Here is a 20,948-nt window from a genome sequence, read left to right as displayed (position 1 = left end):
AACAGTCTACTGTGTATATATATGTACCACATCTCCATTATCCATTCATCTGTTGATGGACACTTAGCTTGCTTCCATATATTGGCTATTGTAAATAATGCTGCCATGAACACTGGGGTGCATATATCTTTTCAAATTACTGGGGTTTTTTTTTCTTTGGATATATACCCAGGAGTGGGATTGCTGGATCATATGGCAGTTCTATTTTTAATTTTTTGAGGAACCTCCATACTGTTCTCCATAGTGGCTGTATCAATTTACATCCCCACCAACAGTGCAGGAGGGTTCACTTTTCTCCACATCCTCGCCGAGACTTGTTATTTGTTGTCTTTTTGACAGTAGCCGTTATGATAAGTGTGAGGTAATATCTCATTGTGATTTTGATTTGCATTTCCCTGCTGGTTAGTGATGTTGAGCATCTCTTCATGTGCCATCTGTACGTCTTCCTCAAAAAAAGGCCTGTTCAGGTCCTCCACCAATTTTTTAATCAGGTTGTTTGTTTTTCTGATGTTGAGTTGTATGAGTTCTTTGTATATTTCGGATATTAACCCCTTATTACGTATATAGTTTGCAAATATCTTCTATCTTCTCCCATTCAGTAGGTTACATTTTTTTTTTATTGATGGTTTCCTTTGCTATGCAAAAGCTTTTAAGTTTGATTAGGTCCCATTTTGTTTATCTTTGCTTCTGTTTCCCTTGCCTGAGAAGACACATTCCCAAAAGACATCGCTAAGACCAACGTCAAAGAGTGTACTGCCTATGCTTTCTTCTAGGAGTTTTATGGCGTCCGATCTTACATTTAGGTCTTTAATCCATTTTGAGTTTATTTTTGTGTATGGTGTTAGGGTGTGCTCTGATTGCATTCTTTTACAAGTAGCTGTCCAGTTTACCCAGCATCACTTTTGGAAGAGGCTGTCTTTTCCCCACTGTATATCCTTGCCTCCTTTGTTGTAGCTTAATTGGAAAGTCAGGATGTTTACTATCACCCTTCAGCAATGAAACCACCCCCACCATGGCGTCAGCCGAGGCGATGTGAAGAGGAGGACCCGAAGCCTGCCCAGCAGTGACAAGAACTCCCCGAGCCCAACTCCGCCCACTCAGGTGCAAGCAAAGCTGAATGGAGACCTTTTACCTCCACCTGGTAGTAGCACCTTCTGCTGCCACAGCAGCGTTAGACAAAGCAGCTAAAACACAAGATAAAAACCAGTCTCATGATCCGAATGTCCAAGATTCAGTCAAAAGTTACTTGTCATGCTATGAATGGGGAAGATCTCAAGCTGAATGAAAATAGACAGCCAACAGACTCCAACACCGAGATGACAGAAATGGCACAATTATCTGACAAAGATTTTAAAGTAAAAATGGTAAATGGTAAAAATCCTTCAACAAGCAATTACAAGCATCCTTGACACAAATGCAGTAACTGAAATGCAAAGCTCAGTGGATGGGCTCAGCAGCAGAACATAAGAGACAGAGGGAAGAGTCAGGGTACAGGACAACAGAGCAACAGAAATTATCCAGTCTGAACAACAGATGGCAAATAGACTGGAAAAAACGAACTTGCTTCTTAAGTATGAGAAGTATAGTTCTCATACTTGCGGAACTATAACAAAAAATCTCACATTCATGTTGTCAGATAGCAATTATAAATGAGTGTGCAGCCAACAGAAGAGCTGGAAAATATGTGAAGCAAAACTGATAGATCTGGAAGGAGACACAGACAAATCCAAAATCCACTCACTCTAGGTGGAGACTTCATCACCCCTCACTCAGCAAGTGTCAGAACAACTGGACAGAAAAAACAGTAAGAATATGGAAGACCTCGACAACAACATGAGATTGTAGGATCTGATTGCTATTTATAGAACATTCCACCCAACAACAGCAGAATACATGTTCTTTTCAAGTACTCACAGAACATCTAACAAAATAGACCCTTGGCTATAAAAACAAACCTCAACAAATTTAAAAGAACTGAAATGCTTCAGAACATATTCTCCAACCACTAAAGAACCAAACTAGAAATCAGTAGAGAAGGCTTATAGGAATATTTCTAAACACTTGGAAACTGAACTATAGGTATTTATATAACCCGTGTGTCAAAGAAGAAGTCTCAAAAGAAATATCAAAAGCACATTAAAGTGAGTGAAAGTGAAAACAAAACATATCAAAATTTGAAGGAGACATGTAAAGCAGAAGCAACAGGGAAATTTATAGCACTAAGTGCATACACTAGAAAAGAGGAAGGTCTCATGTTAATAATCTAAACTCCTGCCTCGAGAACCAAAAAGAAGGGGAACTAAAACCAAAGCAAGAAAATAAGTAAAGATAACAGCAGAAATCAATGAAATTGAAAACAGAAAAATAACAGTGAATGAAACAAAGAATTGGTTCTTTGAAAAAAAATCAATAAATTGACAAACCTCAAACAAGATGTTCAAAGAAAAAAAGAAAGACACAACTTACCAATACCAGAAATGAAATATCACTATTAATAATGCAGACACCAAAAGGATAATAAGAGAATAACTCTACACACATGAATCTGACAATTTAGACAATAAAACCCCCACAAATTACTGTATCTCACCCAATATGAATTAAATAATTTGAATAAATAGCCTTATAAGTAATTTTAAAAATTGAATTCATTACTTAAAAATTCTTAAAAAGAAAATCTCCAAACACAAAGAGTTTTCCTGAGAATTCTACTAAATATGAGAAAATAGGGGGAAAAAAACACTTTTCAATTCATTTTATTACCCTGATACCAAAATTTATACTATAAATTGATAAAAAGTCAACCTCTAAATATTAAAAAAATAAAAAAGATAAAGAAAAAGTACTTAAATAATTGGGATAAATAACAAGCATAAAAAAAGAAAACTAGAAACCAATATCTCTCATGAATATAGACACAAAAATCTTTAATGACACATTAACATATAGAATTCAGCAATATATAAGAATTATATACCATATCCAAGTGAGACTTATCCGAGGACCCAAGACTGGTTCAATATTCAAAAATGAATCAAGGTAATCTGCAATATTAACAGCTAAAGAAGAAATATCCCATGATCACCTTAATCAATGTAGAAAAACGATTTGACTAAATTCAACACTCGCTCATGAGAAAAATGCTCAGAAAAACAGAAATAGAGGCACACTTCCTCAACTTGATAAAGAACACCTACAAAAAACTTACAGCTAACATTATCCTTAACGGTGAAGGAATGAAGTCTTTCCTCCTGAGCTCAGGGAAAAGGCAAATATCAGCTCTCACCACTTTTATTCAGCATAGCGCTAAAATTTCTATCCGGTGCAATAAGGCAAGAAAGGGCAATAATGACATACAGGTAAGAAAGGAAAACGCATGATTGTCTACCCAGAAAATTGAAAAAGAAAAAACTATTAACACACAGAAGAATTTTAACACATCTTTAGAAAATTATGCTGCATGAAAAAAGTCAATCCCAAAAGGTACATACTATGTAGTTCCATTGATATAACATTCTTGAAGTGGCAGAATGGTAGAAATGAATAACAGCTTAGTGGCTGTTGTGGATTAGGGAGCAGGTATGACGGATTGTGGCTATGAAAGGGCAACCCGAGGGATCTTTGTGGTGATGAAAACGTTCTGTATCCTGAGTGTATCAATGTTGATATATTGTCTGTGATACTGATTATAGTTTTACTAGATGTTACCAGTGGCAAAAACTGGGTAAATGGTACACAAGATCTCTATTATTTGCTACAACTGAATGTGCATCTATAATTATCTCAAAATAAAAATGTTTATTTCGAAAAAAAAAGAAAGGAAGAAATGTAGCTACATAGCACAAGCCTAAATAAAAGACCAAATTTTGCCTAAGGAATACTTTTGTCCTAATTAATGTGCAGACTTTGTACAAGATAAGTCACAATCCCTTATAATTTACATTATAAATTGATAAAATGTAAAACCTTTCTATATTAAAAAATATATAAAATTAAGAGATAAGCAAAAATTATAAAACATGCATTCAAATAAATAAGAAACACTCGAAACACCCCAATATAGCAACAGGCAAGAATATGGACAGTTTACAAAAGGGAAATGTACATCGTCTATAAATAAACATTATGAGATACTGAATATCCTTAGTTATCAAAGAAACATGAAATAAGACAATATTTCACACACCTTAAGGGTCTAGCAGAGCCCTGACCACTGCGAACCTTCCTACTCCACCTGGAATCCAATTTGCTATATCATTTTTCCTCAGTAATCTCAATGAATTCCTAACTACTCTCTGAATACATCCATTAGAATAATTTACAAGACAGTGTACTTCCCTTGACTTCTTGGCCTAGAACTTCCTAATTTGTCTTCCTTAGAATAACACTAGCATATTAGTTGGATATTTTCTAATTCCCAAGTCACTCCACCTGGGCAGAGCAATGGAGTCTAGGAAAAGGGTTGTAACACAAACCTCAGCGAGGTTGCAGGTGTTTAGAAGAAATAATACCTCCATGGGCCACATCCCACACCCCTCCCAGCACTGGGTATGACACTCTCAGGAGCCTTCTGATGGCTGGTACTCTCCAGCTACAGGTCCGTATGTGCAAAGACAGGGTACCTCTTAGGTTTCCAAATTTTGAATGTGCTTCATGGTTTTATTTTTTCCTAAGATGTATCTCCATTTGTCTTGGTCAGTTTAGGCTCCTGTAACAGAGCACCACAGAGTGGGAGGCTTAAACAACAAACATTTATCTCTCGCAGTTCTGGAGGCTGGGAAGTACAAGATCAAGGTGCTGGCAAATTCAGTGTCTAGTGAGGGTCCACTTCCTGGTTCGCACCTTCTTGCTGCATCCTCACATTGCTGCTTATAAGGGCAGCAATCCCATTCAGGAGAGCTCCACCCTCATGACCTAACTGCCTTCCAAAGATCCCACCTCTAAATACCACCCCACTGGGAAACAGGAATTCAACAAATATTCAGTCCGTAGCACCATTAGAGGGAGTTGCTACCAGACCACATGGAGTTTCTTCTCTCAGTCCATGACAAATACGGAGAAAATGTTTAAAAAGCTATTAGACCTTTTTGCCTGAGGCTGGGAACTAGACAGCCTGGCCCTGACATTTGCAGGATGAAGGACAAGAGTATAGATGGAGACACTTATACACCATGAGCTTCTAGGCACTCAATCCAAGCCAAGCAGCCCTGACCCACAAGGAATTCCCTATCTCCCACCTCTACTGACATCACACTTTCATCACACTTTCTGATCTTCAAGGTTAGAAGATCAGAATCAGATGTAGAATGTTCCCAGATTCCTTAGAATTCTAAGCCAGACTATGGCAGCATTGAGAGGGCCAGTCTCCTTCTGCCCAGGCTCTGGACTGCAGCCTGCATCTCTCCCTCCTCTTCTCATGCTGGTTCCACCCTGTGCTGCAAGGGAACTTATGAACGTGCATGTGGACATGCGAGCCATCCAGCTAGGGATAGGCATGTCAACTTTGCCATCTGCTCTTTGGAATTAGAATGTGGTAAAGAGCCTGCACGGGCCCAGGAAGTGTTTGGGCAATGAACTGAGGTGAGGTTCCAGTGCCCAGAGATGTTCCCTGCATGAACAAGTCTTTTTAGCCCCAAGACTCTGCCCTGTCAGGAGGAGTTCAACTAGAAAGCAGAGTGGGGCTCTCAGGGGCACAGGGCCCAGTGCAGGGGTGCTTCTTGCCAGATCTAGGGGTAATTTTGTAACTCAGGCTGTTGACTAATGATTCAACAATGTCCAAGCAATCCGATTGGTTTCATTCCCATCCAACCACCCAAAATGCTCTTAATGAATCATTGTGCATATTCAGTCTTTATCTTCTCAGTATCTTCAGCATTCACTGGGGGAAGTGAGAGAGACCTGGAAGGTTTGGTGGGTGCTCCTTTTCTTTCTTTTATGTTTGGAAGGAGGGTGGGGTAGGGGAGGAGATACGGAGGTCAGAGGTTCAGATGTGGAATATGGCTCTGTTTTGCTTTCTGTTGCAACATGATGGAATGTAAAGCACTGCTAAGATAGTAATGAAGGTGTTTCTTGTTCATTTATGCTTCATCGCTATCTTAAAAGTATGAGACTGCATTATGGTTCAATTCATTACAATTCACTTTGCCCTTCTTAGCTTTGGCCTCATACAGTCTTTCACACGTGGCATTTTCATTTCAGTAAGATAGGTGACATTCAAGAGTAACTCTGATTTCTAATACTTGGTTCAATAATAACTTCACATGTTCACTGAATAAATAGATATTGAATACTTTTTATGTATCAGGTACAGTGTTACAGGCTGGGAATATAATAGTGAACAAGATAGATTGATACTGTCCTAATTAAATTTACAATCTAGTGGGGAAAACAGATCAAGGAAAAAGGGGGGAAATATCCATTTTAATAAGTAGCCTTGAGGAGGGGAATAACGCAAAAGACTGAAATGCAGAATAAATAGTGGGACTGCTGGATCTACTTCAGGTCTTTGCTCAAACTAAGATCCCTTTTTTAAAGAGGGCTTTTCTGACCTCTCTAGTAAAAACAGCAATCATTCTATTCCAGCACTTCCTATTTCCTTCTCACCTTTATTTTCTCACACATACATGCACTCACACATGTAATCTGCCTACTTATTTTGTTTCTCTCTCTGCTTATATGTAAGTTCTATGAGGTCAGGGACTGTTGCCTTTCTATTAAAATGGTTGTTTTCATTTTTTCTTCTGGGACTAGAATCGTGCCTGGCACAGAGTAAGTGTCTATAAATACTTGTTATACTTGTTGAATGAATGAGGCAGTCAGGAAGCGACTTTCTGAGAAAGAAACATTTAAACTGAGACCTAAACATGGGTTCCGTCATACAGACGGAGGGAGGGGAGACCTTTCCAAGGAGGAGGAGACCTTTCCAAGTAGAGGAAAACAGCAGATGCAAAGACCCTGAGGCAGGAATGAGGTTAGCATATCAGGGACTTAAGGAAGCCCATGTGTTGGAAGCATGTGTTGTGCAGTGGACAGAGCAGAGGAGACACGAGGCAGGGCAAGGTTGTGCTGTGTTTACAGACGAAGGTAAAGGTTGGGTTTCGTTGTAAATACATTAGAAAGAGACAGAAGCAAGATGTTAATATAATAATCTGATTTGGGTTTAAACATGACGTTAAACACTCTTGGTTCTGTGTAAAACAACTACTGGAGCTGGGAGGGAGGGAGACGCAAGAGGGAAGACATATGGGAACATATGCATAACTGATTCACTTTGTTATGGGGCAGAAACTAACACACCATTGTAAAGCAATTATACCCCAATAAAGATGTTTAAAACAAAAAAAAAAACTATTGGAGGAAGACAAAAGTGTACCCAGAGAGACAAGCTATGAGGCTATTGCAACGACAGTGATAATACAGGCCAATATTTATTGAGTACTTACTCTTTTCTGGCACGGGTCTAAGGGTTTTACATATTATTACATACTGTATAGGTAAAATTTTAGCTTAATTAATTCATAGATTTTATTTTTCCAATGATTTTTCTTAAGCTCTGCCTTTCCATATTATAACCTACTTTAGTATAAAATCAGATATAGCAAAATTTTTCATTCTTTTAAGGTTACTACGTTAGCATTTAATGGGGCTCCAAAGAGTACACCATGATTTTAACATATTCTTCACCATAAAAAATTTGAGAAATGTTCCCATAAATATTTAAGAACTACAACTGATTCTTAAGCATTTGAAACTGGTGCTTGGAGGAGAATAATAATCTAGCCACGTGTGGGAAAATCTGGATTAGGGGATATTCTACAGTGGGTATTCAGCTGAGAAATGAGGAGGGTAATCTAGCTATGAGGATGAGGAAGCCTAGATTATAGCATGACGGCAGTGGGAAATATGCATAAGAAGATAAGGTCAAGAAAAACTGCAAAAAAGAAAAGAATTTGACTGAATATGGGGAAAGTAGGAGAGAGTGAACTTAATTTTTTTTTTAATTTTTTTTATTTTTGGTTGTGTTGGGTCTCCCATGCTGCACTCGGGCGTTCTCTAGCTGTGGCGAGCGGGGGCTGCTCTTCGCTGCGGTGCGCGGGCTTCTCATTGCGGTGGCTTCTGTTGCTGCGGAGCACGGGCTCTAGGTGCACGGACTTCAGTAGTTGCAGCCCGTGGGCTCAGCAGTTGCGGCACGCGGGCTTCAGTAGTTGTGGCTCGCGGGCTCTAGAGCACAGGCTCAGTAGTTGTGGCGCACGGGCTTAGGTGCTCCGCGTCATAGGGGATCTTCCCAGACCAGGGCTCAAACCCGTGTCCCCTGCACTGGCAGGCGGATTCTTAACCACTGTGCCACCAGGGAAATCGAGAGAGAGTGAATTTAAAGATGTCTTCGAAGCTTTGGGAAATACACATTTCATGATATAGAGGGATGTGATGGACACCGTTAATCCCTGCCCAGATCCCCTTTATGTGCAATTGCATCTATTCCCCAACTGCTGTGGGTGTGACCCTTTAAGACTCACAGTTTTCCTCTTGTCTGGAGAAACGCCCTCAAGGATTGTCTGCAGCAGAGAGGCTGAAGCTGCCCTGCCCCCAACGCTAGGGATGTTACATCCTCCCTCCCAGGGCAGCTGACAGTAATGACTGACCAATATGGGACCTCAAGGTGGGACAACTCAGAGGAGTCATTCAGGCTTCAGAGCTCCCTGAAGAATCCGGCTGAGGCTGGACGTCAGCTGAAAACACATCTTTGCTTAGCTTCTGCCCCTGCTTTATCTGTTTCCCTCACTTCCTTACAGATTTCTCCTGGGAGCATTTCCTCAATAAATCACTTACACAAGAATCCCCATCTTAGGCTATGCTTCTATGCTAACTGACCCCTGAGAGAGGAGTGGGGAAATACTGGTGCAGTGGACACAAAAGGGAATGTAAGAGCAGAGTGTGAATTTGGACTTGATAGATCCTATCGATCTTTTCCCAGGACAGTCTGTCCTGTTGGAGCACCCTTCACACCAGATGGGCAAAATAACAGCTGGAGGGGAACACTGAGAGATACTGAAGAAGGCAGGTGTGTTTCAAGTACATTTGATCAAAATTGACCTTCTGATATCAATTCTTTAACTAGAGAGCCAGATATCCATTGAACCAGTACTAAGTGCGTTTTCTTGAGTGACCCAAAATTTAAAATCTAAGGACCTTCCAAACAGAGAATGGAGAGCCCGTGAGCACCTGAGGGATCAGCAAAACCTCCCCAACAATTTTTCAAGTGTTTTATTTTTAGCACAACTGGATTTAAGTCATTTTGCAAGCGCTCTTCCCTTCAGTGCTTAAGCCCTTGGGTATTTCAAAGGAAATTTAATCCATATGTTTCTGATTCATTTACATTTTAAGTCATAAAAATGTTATTTTTATAAGAGCTGTTTGATATCCAAGAAACTTTCTGAGCCTTTTTTTGTTTCAGTCTCTTTAAAGTCTTGTTGGTTGGAGCCAGGGAGCAGACATGGTGTGTGATGCATCACCCGAAAATGTGATCCAGACAGACGCAACCATAAGCTGACCTCAGAGCAACGCTTGCCCCATCAGCCAAAAAATAATGGCAACGGGACGATCAACAAAATTGGTCTGGACACCAGAGAATCCTTGAGAAACACACGGGAAGCCAATGGCAAATGATAATAAAGATTAAAGTGGAATTCATTAGTGTGTCACTGATGTGTTTGGTCATAAAATGACCAGACTATCAGACATTACAGCAAGCTATCATTCCTGGCAGCTTCCAAGAAGATCTGCAGACTTACTGGACCAAGTCCCATATCACCACCCAAATACTTTCTGCGAAGAAAATCATGCCTTTTCTCAGCATTGCATATAATAACAAAACATCAAAATAACAACATCCGAAGGGCTTTAGGTCATTTATTGCACATTTTTACTACAGAGTACCAGGCAGAGATGAAAAGGAGGACACAAATACACATTTCACGATATAGAATGGTGTTCGTGTTACGTTGTTAAAAAAGAGAAGTGTGGTGACAAACCTGTACATGGTCATTAGGACCACATGTTTTATTAAGAAAAGAGAGACATCAAAAATATGTTTATATATACATACATTAAAATATTTGATGGTAATTATGTCTGGTTGGTAGAATTGGGATGTCTTCCTTTTGTTTGCTTGGTTTTTCTTTTAAACTTTTCTACAATTTGCATTGTGTGACTTAAAACAACTTTTGTCTGCACTTTAAAAATTGTATGGAATAGTATTCCTATAATATTGTAAGAGAGCAATGCCCTCTTTTTCTCCTCATTTCTGTTCCTTGGGAACAACAGTGCGTGGGATCCAAGCTGGACCGGGTGCTAAGGCAAATCACTGGATGATCGAATCATCTCAGAGTTGATGGAATGCAATTCTTCGTCTGGAATGGCTGAATCTATGGTGACCACGCTTTCTGGACCCCAAACTGGTCACACCGTCTAACGTGTAGGGGGTATACGACAGGATAGATGATTTTAAATCACAACAGTTCTCAAAATCCTAGGACAGATGGTTGTTCTGGCTATAGGGCACATTGCTTCAGAAAGGAAGAAAAATTCTAAAAGGTAACGTAAGGCACGCTCTGAAGGAAAAGATAATGGCTGGTAATTTGTAAAACTATAGCCGCTGGCCCTCAATGTCCACCAAGAATGACTCTTTTGATTCTCCTTCGTGTAAATGTAGACAGCATTTTAAATCCAAAGGACTATACCTTTCACATCTGTTGGCATCTAGTCAGGTGCTGTTTAAAGCACTCCCTGCACAAAATGTGCATGGCTGCCAATATTAATCATATAAATTCTCCCGAAACCTGTAAAATGAATGCCTTCTCCTGAAAAGCCAGTCTCTCTAATATCATCAGCACCCCATTTTCTCTCTTTTTTACTACCATCCCCACCAACTTCAGGGCTGGTTCGGAATCACAAGTCATTTTCTCTTCTGTTTAGCTGAGCTCATAAGAGCCTCTTTGATCATAAAGACAGGATAAAGCAAAGCAGACCCATCCTTTTCTGAGGCCCTGTTAGTAAAGTTAGATAAATAATCCTTAATGCTTTCATTTTTTAAAAAAAAAAAAACATGAATCCATAGCCTTCCACTCAAAGGGAATAGGGTAAGTGGAGAATTCAATTAATTATCATAGAAAATCAAGTTATTTCAAAACCCTGGAAAGACTTTCTGCTTTAACATTCTGTGATGATTCTATTTAAATATATTGTATTCTCACCTTCTGGAATGGCTGAATTCATTTTAAACAGGCATTAACTTTGAAGCTCGAAAATGATGTAAAGTTTAACCGATTGGCCTGTCATGGTTAACTATACTCTCCTAGCAATCTGCTCAACTCACAGGAATATGAGCTCTCAGTTCCAGGTCCTAGGAGACAGTTCTCTAAGGCTGGCAAATCTCTCCTCCAAAAGACAGCATCTTCTTTAAAAGTCCACTAGGGCCCTGGTTATAGATGGATGTCATGTATGTAGAGATAATGTCCACTCCAAATGAGACCGACATAAATTAACCTCAAAAGGCCCTCATCCCAAAGCAAAGCAACAGGATGCTTTCTTGATCCCCTGATCTGAGAAAAGGGGTGTGGGGGGAGGGATGGAGGGAGGGAGAGAGGAAGGGAGGGAAGAAGAAAGAAATTGATTTGGTCTTTGAGGTTCGTGCCCAGTGCTCTACTACTGTCATTGTGCCATGGGCTTTGAACTCAAATATCACCAAATCAGTGGCAACCAGCATTAGATTTGATGTGAAATATTGTTACAGGTTGTAGGTGCCTAATAAATATCTCATATTAACTAATGATTCACTCATTCATTCAACAGCTAACTCAAGAACCCACTAAAATGGCAGCCATTAGGCACTGAGAACAGAGATGAGAGACACAAAATCCCTGACCTCCAAGGATAAATGCACTAGCAGTTGGACAAACAAGCCAATTAAAAGAAAAACTCAGGTGGGTCGTATAAAACAATGAAAACTGTATCTGGTACTTTGAGAGGGAAGGTAACGTTCCCAGAAAAGCTGGTACTTGAGATGAGTTTTGGGGGGTTTGGGGAGGTTTTTTGTTTGTTTGTTTCTGGCCACACCACACGGCTTGCGGGATCTCAGTGTTCTCTGACCAGGGATCAAACCCAGGCCGTGGCAGTGAAAGCCCAGAATCCTAACCACTAGGCTACCAGGGAACTCCTGAGATGAGTTTTAGAGAAGGATTAGGAGTTAGTCAAGCCAAGGGTGGGCGGCAAAAGAGGAGTCTGTGTAAACACTGGAAATTAATGGGTGAATGGATTTTTTGGTGTTTTTTGGTCGGTGGGTATTATATACCTACCAGTTAGAGCTGGTGGGCTTATAGATCTCTCCCCCACCAAAAAAAATAAAAATAAAACATAAATAAGAACTAAACTGTGATCATACTTGTATTTCAAAATGATTAATTAGAAAAATATGTTTTGGTTTATTTACAGAACCAGTGCCCCTAATTCTAAGAAGACAAGTTTTTTTTTTCATCAGGAGTCCAAAGACGTTTTATTCCATGGCTGCTATGGAATCATCTACAACCAAGCTCAGACTTTACTGGAAAGCAAGTGAGAAAGTGCGCCACGTTTGAGGGTACTATACTATTTTTTAACATAGAATAGTATGTGTTTAAAAAAGCACAGACTTAGCTTTAAAACCCAGCTTAACCACGTAACAGCCGTGTGACTGAGCAAAGTAGCCTTTCTGAGACTTGGTTTCCTCATCTGGTTTATTAGTAGCAAAAATTCCTGTCCGTTAATAACGCTGTCGGGGGAATTACATTCAACTGTGTATATGAAGGTCCTAGTACCTGGCACTTGGTGCATGTTAATTGTTTCCTTCCCCTTTTCTTGGGGACAGGGGGTCTGAACAGGGGAAACGAGATAACCCTAGCTCACGATCTTCAAAGCAATGCTCATGGGCAGGCAACACTGATATCTGCTTAGTTGGCCTCGTGTAAGTCAGCCAAGCCAGACTCAGTCTGATCATGTTCCTTTTTACCAGGTGCAGAAAAAGTAATATTTAGTTATGGATCTTGGATGCCAGGAGAGAGCTGGCGCTCACCATTTCATTTACACAGTGGAGAGACACCTGCAGCGTAGCTTGTAGAAAACAATAGAATTGTTATAAAAAATATCTCCCCTGGCAGCAAAGACACTTACAGTTAATGAGCTAATAAATATCGTCAAGTGACCTTTCTCTTGCCAAGTATGAAGTCGTAAAGAGAGGGGGAAGGGAAGGATTAGAACTGCATGTTTGCTACAGAGTTCAGATTGGGCTTCTTCTGGCCAACTTCTATTACTATCGACCATATTTTAGGCGTGTCAGTCCACTCATTCTGACTGTCGGTCCACTCATACTGCCTGACACTGCAAGTTCTCTAGGGCAGAGACCTCCTTCTTCTAGGCTGGCGTCTGTGGAGAGCACAGTGTTCTTCTCCATCTCGGTAACGGACCTTTGCAGGATTACTTCTCCTTACGCTGCCAGTGGAGGATGCGGTTAGGTCCTTGCTGCAAAATCAGCCATTTTCAGTTTCATATCCAAGTCTCATTTTTCTCCAGGGACTGATATGAACACTTGTTCTTAATATTTGCTAAAAAATACATGAATTTCCAACTTCCAATCCTGACACTTCATTCTAGATACGAGGACTAGTCCAGTTCCCTTTATTTATTCATTCATTCGTTCGTTCGTTTATCCGTTCATTCATTTATTTGCTTGTTTGTTGTAGCACAACGATTCAGATCGTATCTTCCGATCATTTTGATTATCCTGAGAAGAAGATCCGAACTTCTCACCTTGGCTGCCTTCTCCCTACACACTCCCTCCCATTCCCTCCTTCCAAGCAGGCCACCTCCCTTCTGTTCCTCAAACATACCAGGCAGCTTCTGGCTCAGGGCCTCCGTGCTCTGCGCTTGAATTCTCTCCTTCCTGACCTTTGCACGTCAGGTCCCTTCCCGACTTTCAATCCTCAGCCTTCCTCAGACAGGTCATGCTAACCCGCTCTCCAAGGCGGCCGTTCAGCCTCTTACCACAATTTCAATTTTTTCGTCTAGCTCCATCAAAAGTCTCTCGATCATTTCTTTATTTGCTTATTTTTTTTGGAATCTGTGTCTTTTTTTAACTTTTATATCCCCTTCCCTGGAGCAGTTCCTGGCTGCTCAGTTAATATTCATGAAATCGGTGAATGAATGACCGCCTGCCTTCCTGATGTGGGGCTCACAAATGTTCCCCTATCCTGCCCACTGTCAGTTGTTTGGTGAAATTCTGTGATAGTCTGACAGTCAGCAGTTTGGAAAGGAGCAGCGGTTTCTGTCTGAATGTGGGCCTGGCTGTGCCCTGAGAACAATATAGGGTCTCGTTTCCTGGAGGGCCTGGTGACAGAGCTGATCCAGGAGGCTGCCATATGGTACATTGATATGCACCTGCCATGAGAACACAGTCTAGAGCACACACTGGAATAAACAGGAAAATTATGGAAAATGACTGGCAGCAGAGAACCTGACATTCTGCCGCGAATCTCTGAGGGGAAAAAAAGCCTAAACTGTTGGAAAAGTCTACATATTAACTGGCACGTCATATACCTCCCCCAAGCAACACTCATTTGAGAAGAAGGAAAAAATCTTCCAACATTTTTTAGAGCTGAATACCAAGTACTTTTGCTTTATTACATACAGCGGGCCAAATTCTCACTGTGTGTACACATCCAAAATCCATGTGTGTGATGCACCACACCTGGAGGGGTAAACTAACAGTCACAGCAGAAAAGATAAACAAGCGCATCTCTTATTTATGGTTATGTTTACACTTCTAGCTTCCAGGCAACTTAATTATTTGATTTTAATGCATATGTCCTTGTCAGAAGCTATCAGCACCTGGAAAAACGGACTCAGCCCAATGTCTTGATTTTAAAGTACAGCATGTCAAGCAAAAGAAATGATAGAAATATTTTTGTCGGGCTTCCCTGGTGGCGCAGTGGTTGAGAGTCCGCCTGCCGATGCAGGGGACATGGGTTCGTGCCCTGGTCCGGGAAGATCCCACATGCCGCGGAGTGGCTGGGCCCGTGAGCCATGGCCGCTGAGCCTGCGCGTCTGGAGCCTGTGCTCCGCAACGGGAGAAGCCACAACAGTGAGAGGCCCGCGTACCGCAAAATATATATATATTTTTTTTTTTTGTCCTTTTTTTTTTTAACAAATGAGAACAAGATTCCAGACAGGTTACATGGAAGCTCTTTGGGGGAGACCTTCTCCCCCAAAGTTCTAGAAGTCCAGAGCTGAGACAAAGTAGAATACATGTTATAGAAATGTAAATGCACATTAATTTACTCATTAACATATTAAAAGTGAAACTCCAAATTCAAGCCATAAGTTTGAAATAGAAACATGCAATTCAGTTAATGGAGGGATTTTACCTACCTCATGTATTAGTTTATTCTATGACACGGAATGTGGACTTAAACTCCTATATACATAAATCACATATATATATTGTATTCTGCCTTTATTCCCTGAACTTGATTTTAAACTTGATAGTTACCAAATTGCAACGCTAGTCAAGCCATTGCTTTCTTCTATGACTTGGTTTTCAATCTGAGTATTAATGAGTGGCTGTAAAGCACTTAACAGTCATAAGAGCCACACACAGTGTTATCTTAATGTAAAGATTTTCAAAGGACGAGTTGAAAGTTACAAAAAGAAAAACGCTGAAGTGGCATATACCTCCCACCCACTTTTCTTGTAGCTCAGTTTTCTAAGAACACTGATATTATTTACAAAAACTATGAACTATCAAGAAGATATAAAAAATGCCAAGTTGCTTAAGCAGAGGCATTTTAACTACACAGATGGCTGGAAAGATCAAAGGCCACATATGAAGTCATTTTTGAGTACCACTAATACATTAGAGAACTTTAATCACTTAGTCTAATTTCAAAAGTTTTAAATGCTCAATAATAGCTGCTTTGACCATAAGAAAAGAGAAGGAGGGGAGAGGAAGGAGAAGAAAGTAAAAGAAAAAAGTCGAAAACAGATTAAGTAGCCCTCTTTGCAAACAAAGGCAATTAAAGAGACATCTGAGAATGAAAAATGAAGGAAAGAGATGAGCTCTTGAAGCTGAAGTAAGTGACTGTGATGTCTGCCTTCTAGAAGCTGGACTCTGATATCACCCACTACTGGTGGCAACACCAGAATTTCTATAGGGAAGTGACTTAGGAACAACCATCCTGCTGGAAGCAGCAGCTAGGAGCTCGTCTGGGCGCTGCATTCACACAGAAAGCACATTACTTTTACTGTAAATTATATCTTTATTTGGGTGGCCTTAGGGCATCGATAAAAACTGGAGGGTCAAAAGCACCTTCACATACATACAACTCGCCCTTTAGATCTGCCACTGCAGTTTGAATATACACGTACCGCCTTATATACTGTATATAGTGGAGAAAAAGCAGTTAGTGCAGGAATTTGTGAAATGAAGAAAAACTCCTATCTTATTAGAGCTGGAAGGGACTCAGACATCCTCAGATCTGTGATCTGAAGGTCACAGGAGGAAGTGAACAAAATGCTGATACTTACTGAATCTGGGTGACAGGAACATGGGGGTTTTGTTATAGTATCTTCACTAATTTATGCGTATTTTTAAATGTTATAATAAAAGTGAATGAAAGAAAGAAGGATGGGGAGAGAAGGAGGGAGGAAGGGAAAGAAGGAGGGAGGGAAGGGAGGAAGAAGGGAGGGAGAAGGAGAGAGAAAAAGAAAAAAGGAAGAAAAAGAAAGGAAGAGAGAGGGAAAGAAAGAAAAGAAAGAAGAAAAGACAGAAGAAAAAGAAAGAAAGGAAGAGAGGGACAGAAAGAAAGAATGGAAAGAAAGAAAGGAAGGAAGGCAGGCAGGCCTCAAGTCTTATGGAAAAGAAACACGGGTAGCTCCCCACTAAACCAAGGATGAAGAGTGACCACAGCAAAGGACTCCACACTCCACACTCTGCACTTACACGTCTATGTAAACCAGGACCCACCGTCTGACCCTACGTTTCACATGGATGGGTCTTTCACTTTCGCAGAAACTGTCACACCAACTGCCTCAGCTCTTGGGAAGAAGTGACCCCTTTTGAGAGGTTCAGCAATGAGGGTCTGGATCTATCCAAAGGTAGAAAATCAGACAAATCAAATTGCCCCACGTGTTCAGTCCTCTGTCCATCTTTTCTGTGCCACTCGAAAGGCAAACACATCTGCCGCCCAGCTGCACAGCTTCATCACGGACAACCAGATGGGCTCTTATTTCATGGATTCTAGTTGCAATCCTTGTACAGACTCTTTTATTTTTTGAAAACCCTTCACTACTCAGCAGTCCCAGAAATGCATGTCAGCTCTTCATATGCCAAATTACTCACCTGCCATTTCAGAGGCCAAGTTCAGAAAGTGTTTAGACGAGAACTTAGAGGAACTTGACTCAATGAGGAGAGGGAACTGGCTCTTCGTGGCAAACTGAAACGAGCAGACAGACCTCCTCGTATTCCACGCCAGGTGTGGTTTTTCTCTGCTGCTGAGTACTTATCTGGCCCTACATAGGCTAAAAAACCTCTGGGAATGTTGGTGAGGCCCCTTGGAAGTAATTTTATACAAGGTCCAATCAATTCACTGGAAGGTTACTAAGAGCCTGCTAGGTGCCAAGTACTGTGCTATGAGCTGGAAATATGGTACAAATGACCTCAAGAAGGTCAAGTGAGTAAGATTAAGAAAGAGGTCAGCAATGATAATCCACTGTGGCATGTATTACAAGGTGTTTACACAAGCGCAATCACAGGAAGACAGAAAGAAAAGGCTACAAAGAGGACATGGCATTTGAGTTGCGTCTTGAGGGGTGACAAGGCGGGCGCCTACTGACGGTATGGGAAGGAGAGCAGGAAGCCCTGCAGGAGGAAGGGACAGCAAGAAGTGAGGCCCTGGCCCACACACGGGTGTGAAATGCACACACCCCACCCATTGGGTGGATCAATCTTCGGGCAAACGTTACTATGTGTCTTCAATGTTCCTAAGCTGGGTGGGGATGACGCAGACAGGACTCAGAAGTGGTCCCTACACAGAAGGGCTCATTGTAAAATCTGCTCAGAATTGCTGGTAAGCGTCTCAGCTCGACTCAGACTGGAGGTCAGAAAGGTCTCCGCTCCTGCCCTGGGCAAGAGCATCTCACACAGAAGGAACTCAAGTCCCCCAGGACCGAGGAGTTGAAGGAACAGCAGGGCCAGGCAAGCCTTAGGGACAGTCTCTGAGTCAGCACAGTACGGCTCTGGCGGCGCGTCCTCACCCCTTTCGCTGGATTCTCCCAGATCCTTTCCTTTCTAAAATCTGCTTCTTGACCACCCTCCCCCTGCAAACACACACACACTCACCAAAGACCCCACGGCGGACTTTCCCCTAGACTGCCTTTCCCAGCAATGCCTCTGACTCAAAACTGTGTCCCTCCCCGAGAAAGTCCTCCATCCCTTCCACTATGAAGACCCCAGCCCGACGTTAAGACGAAGATGAGCGAAGTGAGTAGGAAGATGCGAATGATTACAATTCTCTCAATCTCCCTGAGGCCTCATTTGTTTTTTGTTTTTTGTTTTTCTGTGGTACACAGGCCTCTCCCGTTGCGGAGCACAGGCTCCGGACGCGCAGGCTCAGCGGCCATGGCTCACGGGCCCAGCCACTCCGCAGCATGTGGGATCTTCCCGGACCGGGGCACGAACCCATGTCCCCTGCATCGGCAGGCGGACTCTCAACCACTGCGCCACCAGGGAAGCCCTGATGATTTTTATTTTTTTAATAGCATCATTTAACTCAAATTATAGGTAGCATTTCAGGCAGTCTGGAAGGGATGTTTTAGGGTGGGGACTTGTTTCAATGGTCCTTAGATTCCACAACCACACAGGCTCCCACACCCATGAATAAACTTGGCCCTGGGAACAAAAAGAAGAAACAGTTCTCCCACCCGAGAGGAGACAGCCTCTGCTGTTCTCTGTTTGGGACCCACCAGTTTATGGTGAGCCCTGGGCTGGCCTGGGCAAATCTGCATCTCTTCCTGAAGGGCTGGGAGGCCGGTTGGAAGGGGGCGGTGGCAGTCGGCTGCCCGCAGCATGGTAAGCACAGCTCTGGACCCGCGTCTGCCCCGACCAGTTCCCAGCCTCGGAGCCCAGCCTGTCCAGCCAGGGGCTCAGAGAAGCCTGGGGCCCTCAGCCGGAGCACCCTCCTGTCCCCCTTTATTCCCACTCCCAACCTCACTCTATCCTCTTGTTCCTTCCCCAGGGGCCCGGCACTCTGTGGATATTCAGGGAAACCTGGTCCAGACTCTAGCAACCCCTCTGCGGCCCACCAGGCGCAGCTCCTGCCCTTTCTCAGGTTCTCATAGGAATCCAATCAGGACTTCCTAGCAGGCCTCCGAATCCCAGGCTCTTATCAGTGGTGAGCCAAATCCCATATCTCCTTCAGGGACACAGCCCTAGCAGAGCCATCTCTGGCCCAAAGCCCACCCCAGCTGGGCCTCCCCTGAGTAAGAGGATTTATCTTTGGGGAGCTGAAGCGCCAGGCCCTCCTCAAAGCCTCAGGTTAAATATCCACTGATAAGGCTCAGCCACATCCTAAGGGGTGTCTCCTGCTGGTGCGCGGGTGAGTGGTCCTGGAGGCCCGTCCTCCAGCAGCTGGGTGTGGCATCGCCTCACCATCCCTCAGAAAAGGCAGCTTCGAAGGAGATGGTGACCACAATCCTTCCAAACCGGAGGATCGGGAGTCTGAAACGCTTTCACCTCTTCGTTTCTCCAGTTTCGGGAAAACAGACAAAAGTCATCTCGAGGGGTGAAGGAAAACTTATCAGCTGACGAGAACTCAAGGAAACCTCAGCTGTTTCGCAGGCTCATTCGTTTATTTTCTGTCCAGTCACCCTGACAGCCCCTACTGGGCTCGCTTCCCTTCCCTATAAACAATTAAACTCATTCTGCTCTGATTAAACTCATTCTGTTGGATAAAGGTATATAACCTTGGAGGGCCCATAAAAAATGGCTTCCCTCTGAAGACTTCCAAAAGCGCGTGGTCCCTTTGTCAGGCCCTGGACAAGGTTAATTTATGTCGTCGCTATCTTACTCTGAAGAACTCGAGTTACTGCACATCTGCTCTCTGCCTAATCTTTGCAGGAACATTGTGGTGGTCTTGTCAGCTCAAAACACCTAGTGGTCTCTTAACCGTTTCCTGCCCCAGATGTCCAGGCTTTCGGATTTGATTCTCTCTCCGCCTGTGCCCCCGGAGAAGCTTTCCACTGCCTTTCAGGCAGTGTCCTGGCTGTTCCGCGTCCCCGGACTCCAGCTCGGGGGGACTCCCGTTCCCAGACACGCTGACTTCAGGTAGAGACTGGGAAGCCCGGCAGGAGAAGAAAGCAATTATCCCTTCATGTTCAAAATGGAGGGAAAAGATGATATGAGAGGTGGATTATGCAAGAAAATATGGATGCCAGACAACGCTGTTCTTCAGTCTGTGGTTGCAATTAGAATTTAATTGAATAGAATAAAAATATCAGCGTATATTACATTAGTAAAGGCATTCTTTTGTAGAACCTTTGCTTTAACTGTATGTGTGTGTGTGTGTGTATTTTCTGGGTTATACTTAAAAATTCCTTCCTATGAGTTGCAAAGTAGTTTGAAATTCTGGTGTAGTGCATTTGGAGCTGTCTCAGTTCTACGGCTTTAACATTTCCCATCAATGTGACTGTGACCAAGTCCATTATGGTCTCCGAGTCTATTTTCTCAACTACAAATTGGGAGTGGTAATAATATGCACCATATTAGGGTGACTGAGAGGCCCCAATAAGATAAAGTGTGTGTGAGCTTTACTGCAAGGTTCTATGCCAATCGAAATCCACCTCACACCCCAGGAAGGGCTTCACGG

The 20,948-nt window shown here is 42.4% G+C and overlaps 1 pseudogene; it reads left to right on the top strand.

Moving 5' to 3' along the window:
* Nucleotides 1-1,220: 1,220 nt before the first annotated feature.
* Nucleotides 1,221-20,948, top strand: part of LOC112413129 (calpain small subunit 1 pseudogene) — a 34,191-nt pseudogene continuing 14,463 nt past the window's right edge.

The sequence above is a fragment of the Neophocaena asiaeorientalis genome, unplaced genomic scaffold (assembly GCF_003031525.2).
Source record: "Neophocaena asiaeorientalis asiaeorientalis breed wild unplaced genomic scaffold, Neophocaena_asiaeorientalis_V1.1 scaffold14, whole genome shotgun sequence".
NCBI classification, from domain to species: domain Eukaryota; kingdom Metazoa; phylum Chordata; class Mammalia; order Artiodactyla; family Phocoenidae; genus Neophocaena; species Neophocaena asiaeorientalis.
Note: the sequence above shows the minus strand (reverse complement) of the source record. Positions and strands in the feature narration are given on the sequence as shown.